Raw genomic sequence first — 7,557 nt, 5'->3', positions numbered from 1 at the left:
CCAAATCCATGTGTTTTAGGTATATGGGTGTATTTTTGTTAACCCAAATGGACAGTTTCTACCCTTCAACAATAGATAAATTTCAACTAATTGAAAAATGTTGACAGTTTATGCACTTGTTGAATTATCTAAGAGTTAACATCTGTGTTGGGGTCTCATGGGTCTCCATAATTATCTCAAATTATCTAAAAGTTGGCATCTGAGTTTCTTATATTGTGGTCAAACTTTTTGAAATTCAAAGTCATGATCAAAATTATCTCCTGTATTTCATATTTCAGGTAGCTTCCCTAGTTAGAAACTGAACTCTAATTTATCTAAACACATCCTGTTTATTCATTGCAATAAACTTCCCAAAACTAAATCTGAGCTCTCTGTTATTTCAGTCCAAGCCATTTCCAGTTTTTCTAATTACAGTGAGGTACCTAAAACATCTAAGCCTCCTATGTGCATGGCTTTCTTCCTGACCAAAATCATCTCCAGCTTTCCAGGATTCTATGAAGTGATCCAAACTGTTTCCTTTGTTATAGATTTTCGTGAGATTACGCTTTTCGTGATTTTAAGCCTCTTCGGAGACTTCGATGAATGTCTCTCCCTTACAGTTACGATGGCCAATGACCAATTGTTACATTGGGGGTCATTTAGATGAACAATACTTGTGATTAACATGAGCAATGGAAGTTCCAGATGATCTACAGTAACAAATCCTATTATTCTATTTCTCATGAGTTTAAGAAAGTCTAACAACAATGCAAATGTTAGAAGTCACTTCCAAATCCTAAATTAGAGTGTCAATGACCACAGCTGTCACAAAAACCTAGAAAATTTTAAAGCATTGTTGCTACAAAATACAGGAAATAGCTTCCAAAACTTTTCCACAAGCAACTGTACAATCTAATATTATGTAACCACTACATTCCCTTTTGCCTAATCAAAACTAGGTATAAAAGATAAAAAAGTGTGACCCTTTGCTAGTCCAAGGAGCAAGCACCAGTCCATCTTCAAATGGCCATGAGATGACCATACTCACGCATTAAGAAAATGGAGCCAGCAAACAGTCCGACAGCACGCAGCAGCTTCTGAAAAGATACATATTCAGATTCAATCCTTTTGAAAGAAAAAAAAGAGGCAGAAAACAAACAAACTAGATAACATGCAGCCTTTGTCATCACATTGACAAGTTTTATTTAGTCATCCATTACATGCAAACCCAGAAACATATAACCATTGTCTACCAAAATTGATCAGATTTCTGCCATTAGCCCATGGCTAAAACAAAGGTAAATTTTACTTTTCTTTTCTTTCTCTTTATTGAAATGGTAACAGTTTGTTATGAGAAAAATGGAAAATTATAATGGGGGCAGATGTTACCCCACAAATACTGCATCTCTGTTGACACTTGACACAACTTTTAGCAAGTGAATCCGCATTCGTTAGCACTCCTAGGAATGAGAATTATAAAACACAGTGAATCCTAAGTAATTCACAGCAAGTGATGTGAAACCAATGCCTCTAAATGTTTGCTTCATTGAATGTTATTTTGAGCAGCTGATCAACATCATGCGGCCCAGGCTGCGATATGTTTAGTGTGGTAATTCATTTGTGGATGTGCTAAGTGCAGCCACATATTGTATATAGATTGATCACAAGTCTAAATCCATTATTCTTTCTCTTCCAAAATTATCTAGATACAAATAGCCCAATGCAAAATCAGAAGTCAATCTCATCTATATGCTATTGTCAAATGCCCATATGTACATCCAATCAAGTTGAAAAATTATGAAGCAATTTTTTTATTGTGTGCTACCAAGAAATTTGTTGTTATTTATATGACCGTAAATTACCAGCATGTGCTTGGACAATGTCCCCCACATAGTAGAAAATCAGTTAAAGCATCAAAACGGTAGTGAAGGCTAACAAATTTTCATGGTCCGCGAAACAGAGCGATAAGCAGAAGGAACATAAAATGATATCATTTTCCAAGTAAAAACAAAGTAGAAGTAAATAAATCCTATTTATTTGCCCTTGATTCGGGGGGAAATTCAAAAGAGTATTATCTGGGAAATTCCTTGAAGACAAGATGAGTAGAATGAGCAGTGCATGGCAACCAAACATCCCTTGGAAAGGAAAATGGTATCATTTTACTTTCCTTTTCCAAGAAAATACTATTTCAGTGACAACATAACAGACTATTAATATTGTTTCGTAAATTTGGCTCAACTAAAAACAATTATTTGATAATCTTGAAGTGATTTAAGTTTTATTAGATTTGTATTGTGTTTTGGGGAGCATATCAGCTGTTTGCCTGGCTGCTTGTTTGTCAAGATTTTTGTTTGATATGCTGTTTTGTTTTAACTAAGGAAGTGATCAAATACTAAAACTATAAGTGTAGAAACAATTATTTTAACTAAAGAAGTGATCAAATAAACAATAAAATAGGTGAAGAACAAACATAATTGGCTAACTATTAATCAGTCCGATAGTTAGAAATTGTAAAAAAAAATTTTAAAAATGCAAAATAAACAATAATAAGCCTATATATAGATCTAAGTCAAAATTCATAAACAGGAAACATAAATGAAAGATAGTAATTAAAAATTGAAAAAAAGCGAAAAAGGTAAAAGGGGTTCATAAAATAGACACATAAACCAAATGACCTATTTATACTTGGATCACGCTCATAACCTGTAGATCTAGCTAAATAACAAAACAAAACAGCATATGTTAAATAAAAAGGTTAAAATAAAATTAAGAAAAAAAAAGCCACAATAGAATTAATAGATCTAACCTAATAAATGTATAAAACAATCAAACAATATATTACACACAAATTATCATTAAAAGATGAAACATTATAAAAATATAAATATAATTTATAAAAAAAAAAGTAAACAAGAAACCCGCATAAATCAAATATTTTAGAAAACAGGCATATCAAATGAATTATAATGTATTACAACTAATCTATAAACAAAAAGACAAAAGAAAATATATGAATCATAACACCAATGAAAAAATCCCAAAATTTTGTGAATCTGACTTAGATTCATCAATTTACGCTAAAAATATATGAAATTATGTGCTCTAGAATTCTAGCCACTTGCAAATGTCTAGGGATTTCAAAGATTGGCTTTATCAAACGGTTCCTAATCAATTAACGGAAAAAAATGACCCTTAATCTACTTCTATATGGATGCAACAACAAAGCCACTAGATCCAAGTCAGCTAAATGAAGGTTTCCAAAGTGATGTGAGTCTTGGAAATAGCCAATAAGTACCATATTTTTATCATTGTTCATATCAATGTCTTCAAAGCTGTGGGGGACATAAGCTTCAAGGCACCTTAAGGCAAGGCACAGGGAAAACACCCTCAGGCACAAAGCAAATGGTGGCACACCTCAAAGGTGCACATCCTAGGGGCTAAAGCACTCAGAGTCATGCGCCTTTTTCTAAAAGGGTGAGCCTCCAATGAAAACACTTCTAATATTTTAGTTGATGAGGGTCTTATGTGTATGACCTATTTCACAGCCTAAATATATTAATTTGTTAGTGTACTAATTGTTTGATGATGATATTTGATTGGAAATAAAGCATTTGCTTTTCAAAAAAAAAAAAAATTTGCAATTTTTCTGTTCTTCATTATTTTTAATTGTTTTACTTAAAAATTCAGAAAATTCGTGAGGCTTATACCTCACACCTCATTCCTCAAGAAAAAAAAGCCTAGCATCACGCCTTCTCCTCTGAAAACACTAGTGCATATATACTAATGATATACTTTATTGCGTTATTTCATTATTTATTGGCAGTCTTGTGATTACTTAATTTGTTGCTAGTATATAAGATACAACAATGTGCGCACAGATTGACCAGGGAGCACACAGATTGACCAGGGATTGTAAAACTTGAATGCGCACAATCAGATTGATCACAGAAGTTCACGGATATTTATAAGATACAACAATGAAATGGAAACAAGAACAAGAGGGCTACATCAGGTGTTTCAAAACGCGACCAAAGTAGACCCTAGTCGACTTGGCATGACGTGGTTGAGTACTTGGTTGACTCAGTCATAACTCGCGAGATTCAAAGGAGTTTCAATTGACTTTGAATGGTAAAACATGAACTCAGACTATAACACGACCAAAGTAAAGGGGAGTTGACTCGGGGGAGTCCAGCGACGTGGAGGAGTGTTGAAACTATGGGCTATATAACTCTAATCCTAGGTTGCCAAATGAAGCAAGAAGCAGGGTAAATGAAGGAGCAAGACGGGGGCCATGAGAAGAAATAGAATATAAGATATTTTATGACTTGAAGTGCCTAGGAATTTAATTTAATTCCCTTCCGTCTCCAATATACAATGAGAAAGGGAGAGCAATGTGATACAATGAATATAGTATTGAAATTAGAGTTTGTTTAGGGTTTTACATTTCGGGGAGGGGATATAACAGTAAATATTAGTTAAAGAAGTGTTATAAATAGTAAAGGAGGTAAGCACAATATTCAATAATAAAACAGAATGACACTTGACACGGTACAAAAATGTGTCCACACACCCACATTAATTCTAACACTTCTAGCAATACATTTAAAAGTGTCCAAATGAGTATCAATACCGTGGACACACGTGTCGTGTCAGACACGGCACCGCACATGTGCCAGCAATAAATTCAAAATGTCGGCTAAATCATAAGTCATGAAACTATAAACTAATCATAAAAAAGGAAAGAAAATGGAATACAAGGGTGCATAGAATCCCATACTTAGATTAGTAAAAAAAGGAATCTTATGTATGTTACTTATAACTAGTTGTCTCAAGCATTGCAGAGAACTGTTCTTTGGGTTTTACTCATTACCTTTTCAATCCACATTCTATACAAATAGAAACTTTTAGGTTTCCCCAACAATCCAGTTTTCAGCAGAATGAATTTCCCAATTTGGTACTTATAGATATAGACACTGATGAAATATTCACTGATTAAAACTTAAAACTCAAAGACTATACAATCAGGAATATTACCGCATTAACAGCCATTTCTCTTCGTCTTGGAACTGAGAACACCAGAATTCCTTCAATTTCTCTACTGAAATCCCATTTTCCGCCATGGAAGTAGAGCAGAGAGAGAGATTAGGGCTAGGGTTTTGGTTCTTTTGGCGGTTCTTTCTCTCCTCCTCTTAAAGCATTTTTATACGGTGTCCATACGTATTGTACAAGAGAAGAATACTTTCTAAAACGGGGCTACCAAACAAAAACATGATGGTAAGTGACCAAAATACCCTTAATTATGAGTTGAATTTTCGAATAATTGCCCCATCAACTAAACCTGTTGATGTGGCAATTAGATTTGAGGTCATTAGGTTTAAGTTTGTATATTTACCCCTGAAATAAGTGTGTTTTAGCAAGGTTTTAAATTTCAGTTTCGGTACCTATTTCGCACCCCACCGAAATCCGAAATTTATGCGAAATCCGAAATTTGGTAAAAATTAAAAAAGAACATTTAATTCATTTCGAAATTTCAGACCCAAATTCCAAAATTTGGTAACATTTCTTTCTTTCTTTTTTAAATTACATTTTCTCGAAATTTCAGATCAAAATTCTTGAAATTCCGGCCGAAATTCTCGAAATTTCGGATTTCGCCAAATATCGGTTTCGGTCTCCACCGAAATTTAAAACCATGTGTATTAGTCATGGTTTCAAATTTCAGTTTTGGAATGTGTTTCGGTCCTCACCGATCGAAACCGAAGTTTCGGCTGGACGAAACCATTAAAATTAATATTTTATTTCATACCAAATTTCGGCCGAAATATAGGTCGGAATTTTGGGAAAATATTAAATAATTAAATTTTGGTATTTTTGGTTGATTTTCCTTAAATTTCGGAAGGAATTTTGGAAAAAGCGGGACCGAGACAAAATCCTCTAATGTTTCGGGCATCCTCAATTTAGGTTTCGGGGTTGACCTAAATCTGAAATTTCAGATTTCGGTCGAAATTTAAAACCATGGTTTTAGTCATTTCGCTAGAAAACAAATCTAAAATTGGTGCTCGGTGCGAGATTTTATATGGTGTGCGGTATTTTTCGAAAAAGTATTGTACAGCCCACTCCATAGGATGATCCAAACTATCTATTTAATAGGCTCAACTTAAATAGGTTGTGCCTTAAAAATCATTTCCATAGGATGATCGTAACCATTCGATCTACAGAGGGACCACACATTATGGAAAGTTCTATAGATAGGAGGGGTAGGATCATCCTATGGAAATGATTTTTTTAAACACTATTTATATTGTGGCTCAACAAATGGACGGTTTGAATCATCCTTTGGAGAAACATAAAATGAACTATTCGGACACACCATGTAAAAACTTGGTGCTCCCATTCTTTTTCTCTTTGTGCATGTGCCACCAAATGAGAACCCATTTTTTTAGCAAACCGGGTCCCGTTATGCTGTGGGGCCCATATTATTCAATGATCAAAACCATTCATTTTTTGGGCCTTTTGTAGGTACTTGTTTTAGGATCATTCGGACTTTCTAAAAGGATGTTATTAATAATACAAAAGGATTATCCGGACTTCCTTATTAAAAAAATGGGGAAATGATTAACCCCCCCCCCCCCCCCCCCCCCCGCGGATCGATAAAATACTCCCTTTTGACGGTTTCTGTGAGAATGGTTCACTGCTTGAGGATAAATTCACCCGCTTTAACATTTTTCTTTGCCTTTAAAAATTAACGAATAACTTTTAAGGGGGGGATTTTATCCGTCAGAGGGGGGAAATATCATTTCCTTATTTTTATCCCATCTTTAGCAGTCCACACTTTCTACTTCTTTTTTATCTTTAATGACCAGCTTAGCTTGGATCTGATCTAGGGCGTTGTATCCCCGGTGTATCCTTGAGGACGAAGAAAATGACTTTATAGGAGAGAACTCCTACTACACTTAGACATTAAAAAGTCCTAAATTTTCCCCAAATAGAACAAAATTGCCTACTCATTTAGGGCATGTTTGAAAATTGTAAAAGATAAAATTTCAAAAAAAAAAAAAAATGTAGAAGAGGAGCTGAGTAGGAAAGGGAGAAACTTGAGCGGGCCCTAGAGAGACCTTTAAGAGAGGATGAGAAATCCCTAAAAACAGTGAAAAATAATACACTACTTTAAATTTAGTTTTTTTTTTCCCCTGCTTTTCATTTCTCCCTTCACTCCCATCCTGTCTCTTCTCTCAGCCGACCTCTCATGGTAGGCCCCACTAATATTCCATAGAACATTTTTCTCATGGTTGCCACCCATGCTCTTAACCATAGATCACTAGTTTCACATTGGTATTGGTCCAATCATTGGGAAGCCCATGGAAGCCAAAAATCTAATGGCTAGCATTGCTTGTATGAGAATTTCCAATCATAAGAAGCATTCCACAATTTTATGAGGGAGATTTGAGACCCTTTCAAGATTTAGTAGTCCGAGGACCACTAGACCACAATAGGCCTTTCATACTGAAAAAAATCTAATAAAGCAATCCAACTGTATCAGACCCAATCAGTTAAAGCCATGTGTCACCACATCACCTTCAG

The 7,557-nt window shown here is 34.7% G+C and overlaps 1 long non-coding RNA gene across 1 annotated transcript; it reads right to left on the bottom strand.

Moving 5' to 3' along the window:
* Window positions 1-690: 690 nt before the first annotated feature.
* On the bottom strand, window positions 691-5,316 carry LOC143863555 (uncharacterized). The gene is made up of 2 exons (XR_013240900.1): window positions 5,014-5,316; window positions 691-1,076 (listed from the first exon to the last, which is right to left on the bottom strand). It is a non-coding gene; the product is annotated as an uncharacterized LOC143863555 (long non-coding RNA).
* Between the last annotated feature and the right edge of the window lie 2,241 nt (window positions 5,317-7,557).

This window comes from Tasmannia lanceolata, unplaced genomic scaffold (assembly GCF_043159265.1).
Source record: "Tasmannia lanceolata isolate RefF3 unplaced genomic scaffold, GAP_Taslan_0.1 ptg000003l, whole genome shotgun sequence".
NCBI classification, from domain to species: domain Eukaryota; kingdom Viridiplantae; phylum Streptophyta; class Magnoliopsida; order Canellales; family Winteraceae; genus Tasmannia; species Tasmannia lanceolata.
Note: the sequence above shows the minus strand (reverse complement) of the source record. Positions and strands in the feature narration are given on the sequence as shown.